The sequence below is a fragment of the Nycticebus coucang genome, chromosome 11 (assembly GCF_027406575.1).
Source record: "Nycticebus coucang isolate mNycCou1 chromosome 11, mNycCou1.pri, whole genome shotgun sequence".
NCBI classification, from domain to species: Eukaryota; Metazoa; Chordata; class Mammalia; order Primates; family Lorisidae; genus Nycticebus; species Nycticebus coucang.
This window is the reverse complement of record NC_069790.1, coordinates 13164726-13188885: the sequence shown is the minus strand read 5'-3', so window position 1 is coordinate 13188885 and position 24160 is coordinate 13164726. Positions and strand designations below refer to the sequence as shown.

Here is a 24160-nt window from a genome sequence, read left to right as displayed (position 1 = left end):
AGAAGAATAGGATCTGATATACTCAATCAGAGAAACTGCTAGCATCTTTGTTCCCTCCCTCATCTTATCCTCTGGACAAATAGACTTCAATAAAATCAGAATAGAGCTAACACTTGGTTCCATTGAGAAAGCCCACAAATGGGCAATGGACCCTTGAGCTCCCACTTTTAATTCTACTCTGTGCCTCATATCTCTTTTTTTACTGTCATTTCTAAATCTATTTCTTCAGTTGATTGCTGCCAGTTTCCACAGGGCTTAGCGGACCCTGCTCTCAGGGCAGGACCCCAACACTTACTAAGCTCCTTTCCCCCTTTCTCCCTCCCCACTTCTTGAATTTAATTGGGTTTTTCCTAAGAGTCAGTTTTACAATCTATTTTTTTAAATAATAGTATTTATATTACAAGATATTGACTTAAAATGGATGTAGAAGTTGCCCTATCATTTCTGGCTTGAATCATTGAATGACTATTCTAAGTAAGAATCAACATCTTTCAAAAATTGTTCTTCATCATTAAGATATTCCAAGATAATAGTTCCACCATTATATAAGGGACAATCCTTAGCAATCTAGGATCCAAGGGTAAGGCTTCTCCTGAAGTACTGTGACATAGCCTCAATTTTTTAGCAGTTAATTTGTTATTGTCATTCTTTAGATTGGCGAGAGAGGCTGTAGTCTATGACCTTCCCAATGCTCCATCGGTGGCAAAAGAAAGTTGTTCTGCTCTTCTCTTTGCTGCCCTTAGGCAAGAAAACCTGAAAATAAATTCTTTCTGTCTATAAAAGAGCGATACCATCAAACTGGATTAAACAACACACGGTCCAGCTATATGTAGCTTACAAGAGACACCCTGAGGCAATGATTCATCCCCATCAGCATGCATCTTTAATTTCATCAATGCAAACTTTGCAACTGTTTGACTGTTTTTGGCACCTTTCTTGTGCCAAAACATTGATAACATTTGCTTGTTGTCTCTCCTGTCTTGGAATCAATAATGTCTTTAACAAGTTTCTGAGTGGGGGCCATATGAGGCTTTGAGATTTCCAATTTTTCACACTCATGATCTGACTGATGATAGTGTCTTAGGCAAATGTTTTTCTCACAATATGGACATAGAACTGCCACAAGTTCTCTTTCAGCACAATCCTTGAATGAGCATGGGTAAGATTTATGCTTAATCTGTCTTCAGTCTTTCATTGATTATAGTCACCTCAGGACAATGATGAGACTCCTTGTTTCTGCATTCAAGGCAAAATATTCCTGAATAGCCATCACAAATAAATGGAAGAAAAATATGCTGCCACCATCATGGAGTCAAAGTGGGGCCCAAGTCTCCCGCAGCCGGGGATGGGGACTCCCCATCACCTTGCTGCCAACAGTGCTCCACCTGGCAGTGCTGACCCATGTCCAACTCCACCATGTCTATGGCACCCTTTTAGAGATGGGGTCTCACTGTGGTGCTCAAGCTGGAGTGCAGTGGCCATTCATAGTCACTTTCATCACACACAACAGTCTCAAACCCCAAGGCTCAAGCAATCCTCCTGCCTCAGCCTTCCAAGCAGCAGAGATGACTTTACAAGAAACGATGACAGAGAGGCCTGGAAGTTAAGTACCTTCAAACAGCAGCATTTCATGGGTCAGTGGCAACCCTGAAGGTCCGAGAGGAGAAAGGACATTCTGGAAGTGTAGGAACTAATACTAATCAACCATACAAATACTTGAAAAGTATTTTTAACAGTGGAATCCTTTTTTTTCCCAGAACTCCAATTTATAATACAGATTTAAATAGTTCAATTTATAATTTTGCATTTGTAAGGGCAATGGGTGGGAAAAATGAGGCTGTTAACACCAAATTTTGGTACCTAACACACTCGGGTGTATGTACTTTAAAATTACTATTTTATGAAAAGTTACAAATGTGTTTTTGAAGAAGTCACTCAAAATTTGCAGACCCTGTGGCAATCTTGAACCTGGCTTGGAAATTACAGTACTGCCTCAGGTCAGGAGGAGAGCTCAGACTAGAATCACTGCGTTTGGGGACCTCATTGGTGTTGCTTGATTTCAGCCCAGCTGAAACACGTGCTCTTTCCATTGTATCCCTACTCCCCTGGCTTTGTAAATTTGCCCTGGGGAGTTACAGGCAGGCACTGGCACAGTCCTGAGTCTCTAGTTAATAGACCAGAAGAAAATGCATAAAAGAGGTGGAGGGCAGAGGACCCTGGACAACTCTGCAAATTTAACTACTCACCCGCCTGCGAGGAGTGCCAGGCCAGATTGTGCAACCTTCTAGGAAAACGCATTCACTGAGGCTACAATTAGCTAAGCTTGGGCAGTTTAACAATTGTAAAAGGGAAAGGTATTTGACTTCAGATACTTCCAGGAAAGCCAGTATCAAGTGCATTTGTGAGCTTCCTTCACCTCAACAGCAGATAGCTTCTGAATGAAGTGATTGTGCACAAACTTAGAGGAAATCTGAGCTGCTGCCAAACCACATGAGGCTAACAGGCATCTCGACACAGCAGGGGAGCTGTGTAAGGCTAAAACACACACAGACGCCGTGGGCTTCAGCCTGTCTGAAAAGGCAGGGAGGTTGCACGGTATATTAAATTCACTGATTTTTACAGCTAACATCTGGCCTCAAGGACAGCTGTGGTCAGGTTTAGTGAAAGACTTCACTGAAAAATGGTAAAGTCAAAAGATTTGAGCCTCTCCGTTTGCAGTAAAGCAATTTGTTAATCAGTCAATCTGTGCTGGGACTTACTAGTTTTGTTTTACTTGAGGCAAGAACAAACTTCTCAGAGTTAAACATCATCCCCTTGTACTCAGGGGAGTCTCAGTCATATAGTGCTGTCTTTTCTGTTTAAAAAATTTATTTTTATTGTTAAGAAATTAAGAATGGGGGAAAGAAAGAGGAGAGTGAAGGAGGGAAGAGAGGGAAGGAGGGAAGGGGAGAGGGAGAGAAAAAAAGAGGCGCATTGGGTGCTGTCACGTAACAGGCACGATGAAGGGATACGTAGCACCTCTCCTGGGTGAGGGGCGTAACTACAACTTAGATTTACCTAACCAACACAAACAATGTAAGCTAATCGCCTATACCCTCATATTAATCTGAAATTAAAAAAAAAAAATAAGAGTGTTTCTCTTAATATCCTTTGTGCTCTACTCACATTGAAATCAGTTGGCACTTGATAATAAATAAACACAGAGGGTATAAAATGATTGACATCTAAGCCAGCCTCCCTGCATGTCTGAGATTGTGAATAAAAGGGTATTTGGCACAAATAACAACTCCTGCACCGTCAACATGAAAATAAGACTGAGGGATTTTATATTCAGTGCAGAAAAGTTATGTCTCAAAATCTGTTGAGTCCACTTTGAAAACTGTTTCTAATCTCTCAGAAAACACAACATGGATTTAATATGACCCTGAAGGATGTAAGGAAAACAGGGCTTGCCCTCTGATCCCCCATTTGAAGCTTGTTGAATTAGTCCAAGCACATTTGAAATGAATCAACATGCTTCACATCTGCCTCTCTTTGTTAGAAAAATTCTTCTATTTATAAATATACACTTTGTTTGGGAAAGATTGCAACTTCCCTTAGTCAGTGTTGCATTTCTCAGCAACTTGAGTGTTCAGCCAGAAGCACAAGGTATGTTCTAAATCTCTCTAGAATCCATCAGTGGACACAGAAAATGAAAATGAAGTGATTGTCAATAATTTGCTAATACAATGTAGGATTCTGCCCAGGCCTGAGTGGTCGTGATTCAGCCACCCTGATGAAGCTTAGGACTTTGTCTAGACTATGCTCATTTACACACAACTGAATAGCACAGAGGTGGTTGAAGCCCCTGAGATAGCATTGTCTGTTCCTCAGAACATGGAAGAAGCCACAAGGACTTTTCCTGGCCTTCCAGCCTCCTCACTGTGGATGTTCACTGATATCAAGGGGATCAAGTAGATCCAGTGGGGATGGTTCTTTTAAGGGGCCAGGGCACTGGAAAATAAGATCTTTAAAAAGAGAATAAACCCACCCCTATGCCATCTTTCTTCTTCAGTGGTCATGAATGGACAGTGTGTGGCTTTAGTGTAACTCTTCAGAGTGACCACAGTGATGTTGCTGATGGCTCATTTAATGGATAGAATGGTTCTGTGAGCTTGGGAACATAATTTCTTGCAAAATTCTGGAACAACTCAGAGCCTCTGTTTAGAATGTGCCCCTTTCTAATGACAGAACTATACCCTCTCACACTTACTCTCCCACTCCAAGGAAACCGATTTGACTTGAATAATAAATTATTACAGTGTGACTTGAGGCATGATACTTAACTCCTTTAGGACTATTTCCCTAGTTCAAAACCAATAACAAGACTGATATTTGAAGAATAATCTTCATAATGTGGCTTCACTTACATTGTAAGTGCCCCCAAATTACACTGTATTTATAGCAATCAGGGCACAGTGGCTCATGCCTATAATCTTAGCTATTTGAGAGGCTGAGGCAGGTGGATGACCTGAGCTCAGGAGTTCAAGACCAGCCTGAGCAAAAGGGAGTTCCCATCCCCACTAAAAATAGAAAAAAACTAGCTGGGTCTTGTGGTGGGCACCTATAGTCCTAGCTACTTGGGAGGCTAACACAAGAGGGTCTGGAGCCCAAGAATTTGAGGTTGCTGTGAGCTATGATACCATGGCAGTTTACCCAGGACAACAGATTGAGACTCTGTCTTAAAAAAAAAAAAAAATAGGAAACCAAAATAAGAAGAAAAAAAAATGGTAGCAAACCATTTATCCAGGAAGATTTTTACCTTTTAAATTTAAGGAGAATAACTTTAATTTATTTTAACCTTGGAAAAGTTATTTGGACTTGCTAAGATGTGTCATAGGGCTAATATCTAATCTTCAATTTCTCAGTCCTGTGCTCATTTCAAGGGACTTAATCCAAGGCACCTAAAAAGAAACATTGAAAACTGTTACCATCTTGTTCCTTTCAGGGCTTGATTGAACAAAAGGTGTGCTGTTAGTATGTTGGGCTAGGTACCTAGATGAACCCACTGAAGATTAAAAAAAAAAAAAGCCAAATAAATTATTTTTTTTTTCCAAAATCTTACTAAAACAACCACTCAATGACTGAAATATAAATTCTTTGCGGTGGGATTGTAGTCTGCTTTGTACACTGCTATATCCCTGCCACATAGAATAGTAGCTGAATAGTAGTTGATACACTTCATCGATATTTCCTGAATGACTGATTTGATGAACTAGCAAGAAAGTAATGACTGCTCACACCAAACTCTAAGGGGAGGCGAGAACACAGAGAGGTAAGCATCTCATTTCATTCAGTATTTTTACATTGAGAATATTTACAGAACCTGATAATTTAAGCCAGTGAGGTGGAGAGGTCAGAAAGCAAAGCACAAGTCCCTCCCAAGGAAGGTGCTAATGGGAGAGCTCCCTGAATGAACTTGGAACATGGAAAGTCTACGATAAACTCCTTTCCACCCTCCTGTCAGAAAATGATTAAAAAAAAAAAAAAGGAGGGGGAGAATTGCATTTTTTCAAATCTCCGCATTAAGTAAAAGGGGAAAATAGACCCTGAGAAATTACATTTCTAAGTTAGAACTCATGTGGACTACTGCTGCTCCACTTTCAGAATACTTGGATGGCCTGAATCACTCAAAATGGAATTTAGTTTAAATAATCCTGACTTGTCACCTGGCAGGGGAAAGTAATCATTTTCTTCGGAAGTATCGACCTTTGTCTTAGCTCTTAGGAGATTACTGCACACATGAAAGTTACATAGGTAAATTAACAGCTCACATTTTAGAAATCATTAAACAGATAAAGATACAAGATAGCTTTGAGTGAGAAGGACCTGACAACTCTGTGTAGACTTTAGACACAGAAATAAAACAACTGTGTTTGCAAGGTTTAAATAAATAGAATGTAAGTTATAAGTTTAGAGACATGGATAGAGAATAATATATTGTGAGGAGAAAATAATATTTGCAAGAAGAATCAAATAAAATTTCTAAAAAAGGAGGTATAGGGGGCAGAGACAAGATGGCTGACTGAAGCCAGCTTTCCACAGAGGCTCCCATCCAGAAGGAGAGTTAAAGGACAGAAATTTAGCAAGTAACCTGGTGTATTAGAGCTACACCAATAGAGAAGGTTGAAGAACGCACATCAACCCCGCTGAGGTGAGCTGCGAACCCAAGGATACAAACAAAGGATACAAAATCCATCACCAAGTAGACAGGAGTTTCCTCCCCCATGAGAAAAGCTCGGAGTGCCCCACAAACAAATGAGCAGAGTTCAAAGGTCCTCGCACTACACTCCATGGGAGAGACCCTCTAAAAACTGGATCTACCTCCATTACTAGGGTGCCCCGGCATTCTCCTGCCAGGCATAAAACTGTATAAAACTGTATATATTCTCTACCTGCAACTCTGAGCTCCCAGCCCTCCCCTCCACTCTCACTCTGAAGTTTGGAGGCCTGTCCCCCAGGAGTCCAGATTCTTGGGTGATTTCTTGAGGGGTGTGGACAGGGCCTGAACTGCTGCTGGTCAATGCTGATTCTGTGGCACGGGAGTGAGGAGAGGACAATCGGCTAAGAGGGAACCACACCGGAGCGGTGGTGCCCCAAGGCACAGAGTAGAAGCTGTGTTTTTGGCAAAAATAGGGTTCACTCCCAGATAATCTGAAGCCACACCCCCTGTCTCCCTGTTCTGTTCTGTTCTGTCAGTAACATCAATCAGGGACGGGTCTGGAACAGAGTGAACACCCCCCACCCCATACACACACACAGCCTCCATCAAGCACCACGAGGTTGTCAGGCCTCACCTACCCCTGCTGGATAGAGGCAGAACACAGCAGCCTGGCTGAGCAGAAATAGATTTCCTTGTGATTCAGACAGGTGCAAACACCTGGAGTATTTGTTCACAAGAGGAAACTGGGTCACAGCTCTGCGGGGCTATCAGTGACTGGGTGTGACAGAAGTGCAAGGTGGGGAAGGACGCATCAACCTTCCCAGACTAATCTATTTCCTGGGTGGGTCCTCCTGACTTCACAGAGCACTGGAGCAAGCATATCTGAGTTGTTACCAGACCCCTGCAATCCAGTTGCCAGAGACATTTTAAACTCTTCTACCTGAGATAGGTGCTGACTGAGACAATTGATTTGGACCTTTTGAACTGAGCCAATTGCCTGAGGACTATTCAAGTGGTGCCCTGGGTGTGTGGTTGTAGGAAGGTTTGATTTTCCTTTTCCAATTGTTGCCTTTGGGGGGTGGGGTGATTTGATTGCTGGTATTTCTCCCCAGCTAAGACTTCAACCCAGAGTAACTGTTTCACTAGGGTCAAACAGAAACCAGCTGAAAACAAGACAGAACCACTTAGCCCCACCACACCAAACAGGTCTCCAGTTTCTCAGGCCATAGCACTGTATGGGTCCTCGACAAATCTCCAGGGGAAAAATCAAACAGTGTACAACAACCATGGGGCAGAATCAGCAGAAAAACTCTGGTAACATGAATAACCAGAATAGAACAATCCCCCAAAGGAAAGATATGGCACATGTAACCAAAGATGCCATTCATAAACAGCTGGCCGAGATGTTAGAAATCGAATTCAGAATTTGGATCGCAAACAAGATTAATAGAATGGAGGATATTTGGAATTAGAAATTCAAAAAGCAATTCAAAAGTCAGAATTAGAAATTTGAGTTGAGGAGAAATTCAAAAGTTGTCTCAAGAATTTAACGAATTTAAAGACAAAACCACCAAAGACTTTGACGCACTGAAGCAAGAATTGGCAGCCCTCAAAGATCTAAAAAATACAGTAGAATCCCTCAGTAACAGAATGGAGCAAGCAGAAGAAAGGATTTCTGACATTGAAGACAAAGCCTTTGAACACTCCCAAACTCTCAAAGAGGAAGAGAAATGGAGAGCAAAAACAGATCATTCTCTCAGAGAGCTCTGGGATAATTTGAAGAAGGCTATATCCACCTCATTGGAATCCCTGAAAGTGATGAAGTGGCCTTGCAAGGCACAGAGGCCCTTCTCCATGAAATTACGAAAGAGAATTTTCCAGACATGCCAAGAGATTCTGAAATTCAGATAGCAGTTTCAGAACCCCAGCATGAATCAATCCCAAAAAGACATCCCGCAGGCATATCATAATTAACTTCACTAAAGTTAATATGAAGGAGAAAATTATGAAAGCAGCCAGATGTAAGAAATGCATTACCTACAAAGGGAAGAATATTAGAATTACTGCAGATCTCTCTGCTGAAACTTTTCAAGACAGAAGAGGGTGGTCATCAACTTTTAATCTCCTAAAGCAAAATAACTTTCAAACCCATATTCTGTATTCAGCTAAACTGAGTTTCATTTACGATGGAGAAATTAAATAATTTAATGACATTAATATGTTGAAGAAATTTGCCGTAACCAAAACAGCTCTTCAGGATATTCTCAGACCTATCCTCCATAATGACCAGCTCAATCCTCTACCACAAAAGTAAACTCACTCAGAAACTTTTGATCAAACTCCAACTTCCACAGTGCCAAAAGGATTAAAAATGTTCACTGGACATTAGAACAACTCAATACCCAAAATTTTACCAGACTTATCAATATTCTCCATTAATGTGAACGGCTTAAACTGTCCTCTAAAGAGGCACAAGTTAGCTGACTGGATACAAAAACTCCAGCCAGCTTAAACTGTCCTCTAAAGAGGCACAGGTTAGCTGACTGGATACAAAAACTCCGGCCAGATATTTGCTGCATACAAGAGTCACATCTTATCTTAAAAGATAAATATAGACTCAGGGAGAAAGGATGGTCATCCATATTTCAGGAAAATGGCAATCAGAAAAAAGCAGGTGTTGCAATTCTATTTGAAGACACAATAGGCTTTAAACCAACAAAAATAAGGAAGGATAAGAATGGTCACTTCATATTTGTTAAGGGTAATACTCAATATGATGAGATTTTAATTATGAATATTTATGCACCCAACCAGGATGCACCTCAATTTATAAAAAAAACCCTAACAGACATGAGCAACTTGATTTCCTTCAGCACCATAATAGTCAGAGATTTCACACTCCTTTGGCAGTGTTGGATATATCCTCCAACAAGAAGCTGAGGAAAGAAATTTTAGATTTAAACCTAACCATCCAACATTTGGATTTAGCAGACATCTGCAGAACATTTCATCCCAACAAAACTGAATACGCATACTTCTCATCAGCCCACGGAACATACTCCAAAATTGATCACATCTTAGGTCACAAGTCTAACCTCAGTAAATTTTAAGGAATAGAAATTATTCCTTGCATCTTTTAGGACAACCATGGAATAAAATTTGAACTCAGTAACAACAGGAATCTGCATACTCATATAAAAACATGAAAGTTAAATAACCTTATGCTGAATGATAGCTGGGTCAGAGATGAGATTAAGAAGGAAACTGCCAAAGTTTTGGAACAAAACGACATATCGCAATGAAGACATGAATTATCAGAACCTCTGGGATACTGCAAAGGCAGTCATAAGAGGGAAATTTATAGCACTTCAAGCCTTCTTCAAGAGAACGGAAAGAGAGGAAGTTAACAACTTAATGGGACATGTCAAGCAAATGGAAAAGGAAGAACATTCCAACCCCAAACCCAGTAGAAGAAAAGAAATAACCAAAATTAGAGCAGAATTCAATGAAGTTGAAAACAAAAGAATTATACAACAGGTCAACAAATCAAAAAGTTGGTTTTTTGAAAAGTTCAATAAAATAGATAAACCTTTGGCTAACCTAACCAGGAAAAAAAGAGTCAAATCACTAATTTCATCAATCAGAAATGACAAAGACGAAATAACAACAGACTCCTCAGAAATTCAAAAAATCCTTAATGAATATTACAAGAAACTTTATTCTCAGAAATATGAAAATCTGAAGGAAATTGACCAATACTTGGAAGCATGTCACCTTCCAAGACTTAGCCAGAATCAAGTGGAAATTTTGAACAGGCCAAAATCAAGTTCTGAAATAGCATTAACCATACAAAATCTCCCTAAAAAACAAAAGTCTGGGACCAGATGGCTTCACATCAGAATTCTACCAAACCTTTAAAGAGGAACTAGTACCTATATTACTCAACCTGTTCCAAAATGTAGAAAAAAAAGAAAGACTACCCAACACGTTTGAAGCAAACATCACCCTGATCTCCAAACCAGGAAAAGACCCAACAAGAAAAGAAAATTATAGACCAATATCACTAATGAATATAGATGCAAAAATATTCAACAAGATCCTAAAAACAGAATCCAGCAACACATCAAACAAATTATACATCATGATCAACTTGGTTTATTCCAGGGTCTCAAGGCTGGTTCAATATCCATAAATCTATAAGTATAATTCAGCACATAAACAAATTAAAAAACAAAGACCATATGATTATCTCAAGCTTTTGATAATATCCAGCATCCCTTCATGATCAGAACACTTAAGAAAAGTGGTATAGAAGGGACATTTCTTAAACTGATAGAGGCCATCTACAGCAAACCCATAGCCAATATCATATTGAATGGAGTTAAATTGAAATCATTTCCACTCAGATCAGGAACCAGACAAGGCTGCCCATTGTCTCCACTGATCTTTAACATTGTAATGGAAGTTTTAGTCATCACAATTAGGGAAGAAGAGGAGATCAAGGGTATCCATTTAGGGTCAGAAAAGATCAAACTTTTGCTCTTTGCAGATGATATGACTGTATATATGGAAAACACCAGGGATTCTACTGCAAAACTCTTAGAAGTGATCAAGGAATACAGCAGCATCTCAGGTTACAAAATCAACATTCATAAATTGGTAGCCTTTATATATAACAACAATAGTCAAGCTAAAAAAACAGTTAAGGATTCTATTCCATTCACAGTAGTGCCAAAGAAGATGAAATATTTGGGAGTTTATCTAACAAAGGACGTGAAAGATCTCTATACAGAGAACTATGAGGAAACTCTAAGAAAAGAAATAGTTGAAAATGTTAGCAAATGGAAAACATACCATGCTCATGGCTGGGAAGAATCAACATTGTTAAAATGTCCATACTACCCAAAGCAATATACAATTTTAATTCAATCCCTATTAAAGCTCCACTGTCATACTTTAAAGATCTTAAAAAAATACTACTTCATTTTATATGGAATCAGAAAAAACCTCGAGTAGCCAAGACATTACTCAGAAATAAAAACAAAGCAGGAGGAATCACGCTACCAGACCTCAGACTATACTATAAATCGATAGTGATCAAAACAGCATGGTACTAGCACAAAAACAGAGAAGTAGATATCTGGAACAGAATAGAGAACCAAGAGATGAATCCAGCTACTTACTGTTATTTGATCTTTAACCAACCAATTAAAAACATTCAGTGGGGAAAAGATTCCCTGTTTAACAAATGGTGCTGGGTGAACTGGCTGGCAACCTGTAGAAGACTGAAACTGGACCCACACCTTTCACCATTAACTAAGATAGACTCTCACTGGATTAAATATTTAAACTTAAGACATGAAACTATAAAAATACTAGAAGAGAGTGCAAGGAAAACCCTTGAAGAAATCGATCTGGGCAAGTATTTTATGAGGAGGACCCCCAGAGCAATTGAAGCACTACTGGGACCTGATCAAACTATAAAGCTTCTGCACAGCCAAGAACACAGTAAGTAAAGGAAGCTGACAGCCCTCATAATGAGAGAAGATATTTGCAGGGTATGTCTCCGACAAAGGTTTAATAACCAGACTCCACAGAGAACTCAAACGTATAAGCAAGAAAAGAACAACTGATCCCATCACAGGCCGGGCAAGGGACTTGAAGAGAAACTTCTCTGAAGAAGACAGGTACACGGCCTACAGATATAGGAAAAAATGCTCATCATCTTTAATCATCAGAGAAATACAAATCAAAACTACTTTGAGATATCATCTAACTCCAGTAAGATGAGCCCATATCACAAAATCCCAAGACCAGAGATGTTGGTGTGTATATGGAAAAAAGGGAACACTTCTACACTGCTGGTGGGAATGCAAATTAATACATTCCTTTTGGAAAGATGTTTGGAGAACACTTAGAGATCTAAAAATAGATCTGCCATTCAATCCTATAATTCCTCTACTAGCTATATAGCCAGAAGACCAAAAATCACATCATAACAAAGATATTTGTACCAGAATGTTTACTGCAGCCCAATTCATAATTGCTAAGTCATGGAAAAAGCCCAAGTGCCCATCAATACACAAATGGATTAATAAATTGTGGTATATGTACACCATGGAATATTATGCAGCCTTAAAGAAAGATGGAGACTTTATCTCTTTCATGTTTACATGGATGGAGCTGGAACATATTCTTCTTAGTAAAGTATCTCAAGAATGGAAGAAAAAGTATCCAATGTACTCAGCCCTACTATGAAACTAATTTATGGCTTTCACATGAAAGTTGTAACCCAGTTATAACCTAAGAATAGGGGGAAGGGGGAAAGGGAGGGGAGTGAGGGAGGAGTATGGGTGGAGGGAGGGTGATTAATGGGATTACACCTGCGGTGCATCTTACAAGGGTACATGTGAAACTTAGTAAATGTAGAATATAAATGTCTTAACGCAATAACTAAGAAAATGCCAGGAAGGCTATGTTAACCAGAATGATGAAAATGTGTCAAACGGTCTATAAAACCAGTGTATGGTGCCCCATGATCGCATTAATGTAGATAGCTATGATTTTATAATAAAAAAACTAAAAAAAAAAAAAAAACATAAAAAAGGAGGCATACAACATAAAAATTTAAAATCTCAATTCATGTGTTTGAGAACAAATCAGACAAAGCTGAAGATTAAATGGTATGTTGGAAAATGGATCTGAAAGAGTTATCCAGAATGTAACATAAAAAGACAAAGTAATTGTAGTAGAGTTAAAAGACATGGAAGATAAAGATCTAATTTATACTTAATTGGAGTTTCAGAGGAAGAAAGAAAGAATATGGCAAAAGCAATGTTTGAAGAGAACATCATGAGAAATTTTTAGAGCAAGAGATTCAAAACTTTCAATATCTAAAAATGATAAACAGTACAAAGCTATGATTTAACAATAAAAAAATAAATAAAATAAAAATGATAAACAAAGTAATACACACAATAATAAAAACAATAAGACACGGGAACACATCAATGCCAAATCAGAGATACTAAAATAAGCCAGAGAAGAGAGACAATTTACCTTTAAAAGTGTATCAAACATGCAGCAAACTTCTCAAAATATGCAATGAAAACCAGAAGACAGTGAAGTGGGATTTTCATTGTGCTGAGAACACAAATAAATACACAAGTAACATTAACCCAGAAACTCTTCAACCTGGGACTCTACTTTTCAAGAATAAGGTTGGGGTCAGGTGCAGTGGCTCACATCTATAATCCTAGCACCCTGGGGGGGCCAAGGTGGAAGGATTGCTTGAGCCCAGGAGTTTAAGACCAGCCTGAGAACAAATGAAGAAAACCTTGTCATTAACAAAAAATAGAAAAATTAGCCAAGTGTGGTGGCAGGTGCTTATAGTCCCAGCAGGAGGCTGAGGAAGGAGGATCACTTTCAGCCCAGGGGTTCGAGGTTGCAGTCTAAAAAAAAGGTGGAAAAGGAAAGGAGAGGAGAGGAGAGAAGGGGAGGGGAGGGGGTGAGGGAAGAAAAGGAAAGGAAAGGAAAGGAAAGGAAAAAAGAAGAGAATGAGATTAGACATTTTTAGAGAAACAAGAACTGAAAGGTTTGCTGCCCACAGGCACTTACTAAAGGAAATTTTGAAAAATGTCCTTTAGACCAAAAGAAGGTAAGTTTCAAGTGGAAGGCTTCCAATACCAGGGAAAACAAAAAGGAAAGAAAATAATACATACTTAGGTAACACTTAATGACTATTGTGTGAATAAATCCATTGTAACTGTGGTGAGATAGCACTAATATGTACTATTAACAACAGTTTTCAAAGTGAGTGGAATTGAGGTGTTCTAAGATGGTTTATATATCTGGGAATATGGTGAACTTATTAATGAAATTTAATGTTGATAATGTGTGTGTTATAATTTCTTAGGTAAACACCAAAATAACAGATATGAAATGTATAATATCCAAGCTCGAGGAGAAATGAGATTTATTTATTTTTAATTTATTTATTTTTATTGTTAAATCATAGCTGTGAACATTAGTGCATCAAAGGGTACACTGTGCTGGTTTCATATACAATCTGAAATATTCTCATCAAGCTGTTCAACGTAGCCTTCATGGCATTTTCTTAGTTACTGTATGTAGGCGTTTGTATTCTGCATTTAGTAAGTTTCGCCTGTACCCATTCTAAGATGCACCGTAGATGTGGCTCCACCCATTACCCTCCCTCCACCAGAGTCTCACTATGTCGCCCTTGATAGCGTCATTGTTATTTAGCTGGCCCGGGCTGGATTCGAACCCACCAGCCGGAGTGTATGCGGCTGGTGCTGTAACCACTGTGCTATGGGCTCTGAGCCACTGCTTTTCTGTTTTTAATTGTTCATATATAGTCTGCATGCTTTTCTGTGCTTATACTGTATTTCACAATAACATGTATGAAAATAAAACCGGAAAAGATCCGATTCAGTAGCTGGGACTCCTTGTTACTCTTTGCATGTCCACTAATGTTGTAAATCCCAACAATCCAAATATTTTAGACATTAAACATTTCCAGAGACTCTAGAAAGAAAGTCATTTCTCAAACACCTCAGTCTTTTCACTGTGGCTGCCAAGTCCAGACCAGACACAGAGATAACAAATATGGACTCTGTCAAGTCACTTCACCCAAAGTGTTTACTACGGATAAGACCAAAATTTAAAGAGCAAAAATGAAGAACTGCTCACTCAGCCACATTCTCCAGATGATCTGCTCCTAGCAAAGTTCTGCTGCGGGAACCTAGTCCCAGGCTCCTGGCTGCGGGAACCTAGTCCCAGGCTCCTGGCTCTCACCAGCATCCCCCTCCTCCTCCCATACACCTGTTTGTCTTTTTATTATTATTATTATTTTGACTGTTAGTTTTATACATTCTGTTTTTTTAAATTCCAGATTAATGTGGGATATGTATGATTAGGTTGCACGGTTTGCTTTTTGTTTGCTCTTTCTCCCTGACCTTGCCCTTACCCTTTTGTTCTGTCTATACCCCTGACTCATGGTCATTCCAGATTATCCCCATGGGCTATCCCTTCTAATCCATAGACTGATGAAAAAAAGTCTAATAAAATAATTCACAGTGAAGGGGGGAAAAGAAGGGACTGTGTCTAATGAAATAATTCATAGTGAAGGGGGGTGGGGAGAGAAGGGTCTGTTCTGGCTTTCCAGAGGCTGTCTACATTTCACAAGGGTCATGGTCATGGCAAGGTCATCATGAAGCATCAGCCACGGTAGTGGAACGGGGGGGGGGAGATTGTGGGGTGGGCCTTTCACATTACGTCAGGTGGGCGTTATCCCAATTTGCTTGCAGTGCTCCTGTGCCCTGGGAGACTTTGTCTATTCTAAGCAAGGAGACTTCTGGCAACAGGAAGAAGGCGTTAGCCTTATCCCTGCGGCCTCCAAACCAGAAACCACAATTCAAAGATGAAAGCTAATCTTCACAGCAGAAGAATCTTTCTGAGCTGCTGCCACTGCAAAATACAAAAATGAACCCAGAAGAGGCGGTGATGGAAGAATGCCCAGTGCTGCCCACTCTTCTGACCAGGCCAAGCAGTGCCTGGAAAAAGTCTGATCTCGAGCTGTGTGTGAGGGTGGAGATTTACTGGTCCAGGGGGAAACAGCTTGGGGACAGCTGTCCCAACAGACCTAGGCCTGTCCCTGGTTGTATCTAAAGTGGCTCCCCTGAAGATGTTGCTGTCCCTTCACCCTTCTCTGGGGGTGAGTATTCATCCTTCCATCTCAGGAGACCAGACTTTCAGATCTACCTCAAAGAGCCATGGTTCGTGCCTGCTCTCCTAGGGTCCCCGAAAGGTTTTGCATTTATCCCAGAGCTTTCATTTTCTAACAAGGTGTTAGCAGTAGTGGCTGCATTCAAGTATGCTGAGAAAGGCTAAATACACCTCCACTGTGCCTCTCCAGCTTCTGCCATGTTCTCATCCAGGCGGGGGGCAGGTGAAAGAGTAGAGTTCTCATTTTACTGCCCTGTTAAAGCAGAGACACAAAGTGATAACCCACTTTCTTGCCCTGAGTCTTCCCAGATAAGACCCCTCTTTTGTGCATGTGGGATTCTGGCTGCCAAACTAGAGCTAAGCTGGACACCTATAGCCTGAGACAGCTTACATTTTACAATCTCCAGTGACATGGTATAAGAAGCATTCTGTATCCGGCCCCGTAGTTTGCATGATAAAGGAAGTCACAAGATGTTTTAGCTGAAATTATTTTAGAACCCCTCCCCCCATCCTACAGAGGTTATAATATTAAAATGTTGAAGGTTTTGGAAAATGTTATTAAGTCCTCATTTTAATTATTGTCTTATCTTTGTGGCTTATAATTCATTGTATCATAGCTATTTCATAATTTTGAATAAAATGAGTCAATAAATATATTAGCTCCTTAAATTAAAAAAAGAAAGAAGGCACAGGCCACTAGTCAGATCCTGTGGTGAGGAAGTAGTTGAATTGGAACTCAAGCCTGGATGTATTTGACTTGAAAACTCATACTTTTAAGCACACTATCGACCATTCCCCACCTTGACTAAAAACTGGCAAGAGACTCAGCCTGCCTCTCATATCCTGTCTCTTTCTTCCCAGGTAGATTCTATGTCCAGGGGGTCAGTTATATCATCAGGTCACAGCTAGATGACAACTGAAGGGTTGAAAGTTGGTAGAAAAATTCTACAACTCAGCATTAGGAAAATTATAATTCCCTGGTCTCCTAATAATATTTCTCAACAACTCTTTTTCTGGTCTTTTAAGCAGTGACATAAAATACAACTTCCTCAAGCCCCCTCTCCTGTATTTCTTTTCTTAGAAGGTGACCTTGCATCTTACATAACTTTTGGAGGATATTAAGAGAATTGGCTATAAATGTATTAACCTTTGGAAATCCTATCTTCCCTTTCGCCTGCTCCTCCCTCTGTTAACCCAGCTCCATCAATGTATCATTTTTGCCTTCAACCTATGCTGCTTTGCTGTCTCACTTTTTTTTTTTAGTTTGTAAACTTGACTAAATTTCCTTCATAAAAACAAACACAAATCTTAAAATGTAAACCATTTCCTTAACAGTGGTGTCTTTTTTTATGAAAAAATTATGTATTTATTTATTTTGTTTTGTTTGTGTTAAATCATAACTGTATACATTGATGTATTTATGGGGTTCAGTGTACTGCTTTGATATACAATGTGAAATGCTTACATTGAACTAAGTAACACATCCATCACAATTATACTCTTTTCTTAATAGTTTTGAAATGTACCATTGCATCATGCACATTAGGTGAGATCCCCCTAAGTGCCCTTCCTCCTCCGACCTCCCCTCCTCCTCTCTCTCTCCTCTTCCCTTCTATTTTCTGGACTATAGTTATGTTTTGTCATTCATATGAATGTGTAGGTGATTATATATTGATTTCATAGTAGTATTGAGTACATTGGGTACATTTTCTCCCCCCATTCTTGAGATACTTTACTAAGAAGAATATGTTCCAGGTCCATCCAGATAAATACAAAAGATGTGAAGTCTCCATATTTTTATGGCTGCATAGTATTGCATGGTGCACATACACCACAATTTGGTAATCAATTCATAGGTTGATGGGCACTTGGGCTGTTCCCATATCTTGGCAATTATGAATTGGGCTGCAACAAACATTCTGGTGTACATGTCTTTGTTGTAAAGTAATTTTTGATTATCTGGGTATATACCTAGTAGAGGAATTGCAGGATCTAAAGGTAAGTCTACTTTTAGATCCTTGAGTATTCTCCAAACTTCTTTCCAAAAAGGTCGTATTAGCTTGCATTCCCACCAGCAGTGTAGAAGTGTTCCCTTCTCTCTGCATCCATGCTAACATCTGTAGTTTTGGGATTTTGTGATGTGGGCTAATCTTAGTGGAGTTAGATGATGTCTCAAAGTGGTTTTGATTGCATAGTGTATTTTTCCATTTGTTAACATCTTCAGCTATTTCTTTTCTCAGAGTTTCATGGTTCTCTTTATAGAGATCTTTCACATCTTTTGTTATGCTCATGGCTGGGAAGAATAAACATTGTTCAAATATCATTTCTGAAAGAAGATACTAGAGATTTTACTTTTCTGTTTCTGGTTAGGTTGGCTAAAGGTTTATCAATTTTATTAATCTTTTCGAAAAACCAACTTTTTGTTTTGTTGATCTTCTGAATGATTCTTTTGTTTTCAATTTCATTTAATTCTGCCCTAATTTTGATTATTTCTTTCCTTCTGCTGGGTTTGGGGTTGGAATGTTCTTCCTTTTCCAGTTGCTTAAGATGATCCATTCAGGAAGCCATTGGCTTCCTCTCTTTCTGTTTTCTTGATGAAGGCTGCCAATGCTATTAATTTCCCTCATAGGACTGCCTTTGCAGTATCACATGGGTGTGATAATTTGTATCTTTGTTATCATTTAGTTTCATAAATGTGGTGATTTCCTTCTAAATCTTGTCTTTGATGCAGGTATCATTCAGCCTAAGATTATTTAGTTTCCATGACTTTCTTTGAGTATGAAGATTCCTGTTGCTGTTGAGTTCAACTTTTATTCCATGGTGGTCCAAGAAGATACAAGGAATAATTTCTACACTTTTAAATTTGCTGAGGTTAGACTTGTATCCTAGGATATATGATCTCTTTTGGAGGATAACCTGTGGGCTGATGAGAAGAATGTATATTCAGTATTATTAGGGTGAAATGTTCTATAGAGGTCTGTAAAGTCCTTTTGTTCTGGGGTTAGGTTTAAGTCTAATATTTCTTTGTTTAGTTTCTTCTTGGAGGATCTATCCAAAACTGTCAAAGTGGTGTTAATATCTCTAACTATTGTAGTGCAGGAAGATATCAAGTTGTTCATATCCATTAGGGTCTGCTTTATGAATTGAGGAGCATTCTGGTAGGGTGCATAAGTGTTAATTATCAAAATCTCTTCATGTTGGGTGTTCCCCTTGACAAATATGTAGTAACTTTCCTTATCTTTCTTTATATTTATTGGTTTAAAGCTAACTGTATCTGAAACTAAAATTGCAACCCCTGCTTTTTTCTGGTTTCCATTTGCCTGTATTATGGAAGTCCATCCCTTAACTCTGAGTCTTTTTTTATCCTTTAAGATAAGATGAGATTCTTGTATACAGATGATATCTGCTCTGAGTTTAGGTATACAGTCAGCCAGCCTGTGCCTCTTTAGAGGAATATTTAAACCATTCACATTAACTGAGAGAATTGATAAGCCTGGTTGTGTTTGGGGTGTCATGATTTTCAGATGCCCAGTGGACATTTTTAATCCTTTCATCACTGTGGAAATTGGGTTTTGTTGAAATATTTCTGGGTGAGTTTACTTTGGAGGTAAAGCATTGTCCTGGTCAATGTGGAGGAAGGGTCTGAGAATATCCTGGAGAGCTGGTTTAGTTATGGCAAATTTCTTCAACATTTGTATGTCATTAAAGTATTTGATTTCTCCATCACAAATGAAACTCAGTTTAGCTGGATACAGGATCCTGGTCTGGAAATTGTTTTGTTTTAGGAGATTGAAGGTTGATGACCATCCTCTTCTGGCTTGAAACATTTTGGCTGAGAGATCTGCAGTCATTCTTATATTTCTCCCTTGGTAGGTGATGTTTTTCTTATGTTTGGCTGCTTGCAGAATTTTTTCCTTCATCTTAACTTTGGCAAAGTTAATCACAATGTGTCGAGGAGATACTTTATTTGGATTGAGTTTTGCTGGGGTTCTGAAACTGACTATTATCTGAAGTTCCGTATCTCTTGTAATGCTTGGGAAATTCTCCCCCAAGATCTCTTGGAGTAGAGCATCTTCACCTTTAGGACCATCCTCTTCTCCTTTAGGAATTCCTATAAGACAAATGTTTGATCTTTTGAATTGATCCCACAACTCTCTCAGGGAATGATCAGTTTTTGCTCTCCATTTGTCTGCCTCTTTGAGTGTTTGGGAATGTTCAAAAGCTCTGTCTTCAATTTCAGAGATCCTTTATTCTGCCTGATCAACTCTATACTGAGGGATTCTACTGTATTTTGGAGCTCCTTGACTAATTTTTTCATTTCCTTGAGCTCTGCTATCTCTTTTCTCGTGATGTCTGAATCTTTGGTGACTTTGTCTTCGAATTCATTAATTTCTTGAGACAACTTTAGAACTACTCTTTGGATTTCAATTTCTAACTTTTCTTCCATTCTATTCATCTTATTTGCTATCCATATTCTGAATTCTATTTCTGACATTTCAGCCATTTGTTTACGCATGGTATCTTCAGTTATATCTCATTTGCCATTTCTTGGGGGGAGGGGTTGATCTACTCTGGTTATTCATGTTGCCAGAGTTCTTTTGTTGGTTCTGCACCATGTTTATTCTCCACCATTTGGTTATTAGAATTGGTAGGGTGAGATTGAATGGGGTTCCCAGGTAGTAGAAATAATCAGCCCCTTATCAAAGTGCTAGGCTTTGTAATTGTGGCTTATCTCCTACAACCTTACAAAGACCCCTTCCAGAGTTTTGGCCAGAGACTGTGAGGATCTACTTGGTTAGATTGTGCAAGCTAGCTCTATTTTGATACCAGCCAACCTCTACCATATCCTAAGAAGCCACGTTATTAGTTTTAAATCTCAGCTGTGAAGAGATACAGACAGCTGTGGCACCCAGCCCCCACCCTTTAATTCTTTTCTGCTACAGAACTTTGAAGGTTAACGTCAGAGTGTTCCTGGATGGACTGCCCCAGACATGAGTTCCAATTAAATTATCTCAGGCAGTGAAAACACTCCTCAACAGAGAGGGATCCAAGGGTCTCCAACAGCACAACTGGAGCCAGGGATCTACACCCCTGCCTGCCAAACTCTGTCCACACTCTTGTCCGCTTCTCAGCTCACAGGCCCAATTGGAGTCAGGTACCACACCCCTGTCCTTCAGTCTCAGTCCACACCCAGCAAGCCTCTGCTTGCCAGACCAGTTGAAATCAGGGGACCACCTCCCCGCCCGCCAGTATGGCCAGGCAAAGTCAAAGCAGGGGACTGCTCTTCCTCCCACTGAGTGTCTCTTTCTTCCCACACCCTCTTTCTTCCCCATTAGTCACAGATTCCATCCTGACGGTTGGCGGTCTACACTATGCCCAGATCTCTCAGAAAAAGAGCAAACACTCTGAGCTCTGCAGGGGGCAGAACTTCAGACTGCCATGCAAGGGGGAAAGGGAGTTTGGAATTGTGGGGGAAAATATCTATTCAATTTTATGCCTGGGGTGGTGGTGTCTATGTTCATAAGTGGGACCTTCTTGGAGAAAGAGACTTGGTGTTTAGTGGCTCTCTCCAGTAAGGTAAAATGAGAGGTCTTTTGTTCCCTGCTTCTCTCAGAGAGCCCACTGCAGGCCTCCTGCTTGGGGGAGAGGTCTCCTGTCCTCTGGTCAATAGACTTTGTACCTGTAATTTGTTTTCTTGAATGCTCTTCCTTGGAGGTACAGCTTGCCAAACTTCTTTCTTGGCTCATGTCCCCACCTTTGGCTTCATAGAGTCTGATTCTGTCCAGTTTCTGTCCCTCTGATCAGGAGCCTTGGCCAACGGTTGCTACCAGTTGTCCATCTTCCCAGAATTGCTAGTAGTATCTTTTTAATCTTGCCCACCTTGCATCGCTTTTAAGTCAAGCATTCTAAAAAATAGAATATATTTCCTCTCTAACTTTTTCACTGCCCATTGTCATCTGAAGTCTTCATAATGTAGCTTCTACCCTCACCCACCCCTAAAACTGCTCCAGCAAAATCACCAATATTTTCCCCAATGACGTTTCAGTGAAAATATATGTGTGTGTGTGTGTATGTGTGTGTGTTTTGCTGTTACTGTCCTTGATCCTCTGCATTAACTTTGTAATTTATTATTCTACTTCTTTCAATTCTAGTTGTCTAACTTTTTGTAACCACTGATTTTACCTCTCTCCAACCTACTCCCTTTTCTGCTCCCACCCAAGACACCTTCCCCTAATCTGAGCATTTCTTCTCAATCTCCTTTACAGGAATATTAGAGTTTCCAAGATCCTCCTTGGCTCACTATGCTCCCCCTCTGAGTGCTGCCCCATGGCAGTCCCACCCACTCATGGCTCATTAACCATCCACAGGACAAGGACCCCCAAGCTGTCTTTCCCAACCTTCACTTCCACCAGCACATCAAATACATAGACCCACCTTCTCCCAGGGATCTGTACATATAGTTGTCACATGGATAGCTCACTGATCAAGGGATCCAGTGTGCCACTTTATTTTTCCCTAAGACCGATCACTTGTCATCCCTTCCTTCATCTCTCATGGTTCCACCATGCAGTAGCCACTCAGGCCAAAAGTCTGAGATTCATCTAAGATTCTCTCCATTCCTATACATCCCAAAGAATCAGGAAAGTTGTCCAGGTTTTATTCTAAATATTTTTCAAAACTGTTTTTACCTTTTATATCTGCTATTCTCAGATCCTCCTGATTAACTTTGTGGCTTCTTCTCTTCTGACAATGCTTCCACCAGGCTGATACCAACCCATTGCTCAATTTTTCAAAAGCAAAACTGTGTTGGCCCCCTATTTATTGCCTGCTGGGCCAACTCCAGGCCCCCAAGATGGCAGACACAGCTCTTTCCATGGTATGCAAACTGAGATCAGGGCTTCCCCCACCTCTGTCTGTCTGCTGCTTCTCTGTAAAAAAATTCCAGGAAAAGCACACAGAAGCCAGAAGTGCCTTCTCTTCTCTGCTGACATGAAATCTGAACATGCATAAACCAGCAGCAAGGTGATGTAATCCCATCCAATTTTCACAGATAATATCCAGGGTGGAAATGTTTCCAAACCACAGCTGAAAGACACATGTGGTTTTATTTGGCATGAAATTCAGCAAGTAATTAATACTCAACTCTGTCATGCTCCTGGAAATAGGGCCACTCTTGGAGCTTTGGGGAGTGAGAGTGAGACCCTCACACTGGTCTATGTTGACTGTTCCAGCAGGGAAGGCCAAAGCCTTTTACACTTACTTCTGGGTAAGCATACACCTATGCTGGCTGCTTCTTGGGAAGAATCTGGATGATTACACAGACAGCACCCAGAATCAAGACCATTCAGGGGACCATCTGGGGCTGATTTCGCTCCACACTGTCTAGCAACTGTACACAGCAACAGAAACATTCTAGGAGAAAATATAAGATCATACTGAAGGTTTATAACATACTAAAAGTGTCGGATGCTAGAAAACTTCATCTTAAAACCAGCTGGAAAAAACCACAGGTCCAAACTACATGAGCAACCAGGCTTCAGGAAAATACACATGAGAAAACCTCACCTCAAGAACATCTTTGTAAGTACGACTATAACTAACATGGAATTTTCCTTTTCATTCTATCCTGTCTTCTGCCTCCTTTCCTGCTGGACATAGTCACTTCTTGCTTGATCTTGCTATTTTATTTCTTTTTTTCTTTTTTAATCATGGGGTCTCACTATTTTGCCCAGGCTGGATTCAAACTTTTGGGTTCAAGCAATCCTCCTATCTTAGCCTTCTGAGTAACTGGGACGACAGCACCTATCCCCCTCTCTGATCCTACCCTTAACTAATATCCATTTCAGCTTGACGATTGACATCAATAGTTTTAATGATTTTTTGACATTTTGGTTTTTAATATTCTGGGGACCTCTTTGAGAAACAAAATAAAGCTATGGTCTCTCTCCCCAGGAAAGAAATGTACATTCAGTTGAATTTTGCTTATAATTCAGGGAGCTCCTGGCCCAGCCCCCTCCCAACAAAGCACATTTCTAGCCCATAGAGAGTCCGACAGACCTTCCAAATGGCAGCCTTCACATGTTTGAGGGGAATGTGCAGGTGTCACTTCCTTTCTCTGCTCCGCCTCCATCCTGACTTATATAAGTCAGTTTCTCCTCCAAACTGAATCCACTTTCCTGTTTGGGTGACATTCCTAAAGTGCATCTGGCT

General features: G+C 40.0%; 1 pseudogene; it reads right to left on the bottom strand.

Moving 5' to 3' along the window:
* Nucleotides 1–465: 465 nt before the first annotated feature.
* Nucleotides 466–1418, bottom strand: LOC128560359 (AN1-type zinc finger protein 1-like; annotated as a pseudogene).
* Nucleotides 1419–24160: the final 22742 nt, after the last annotated feature.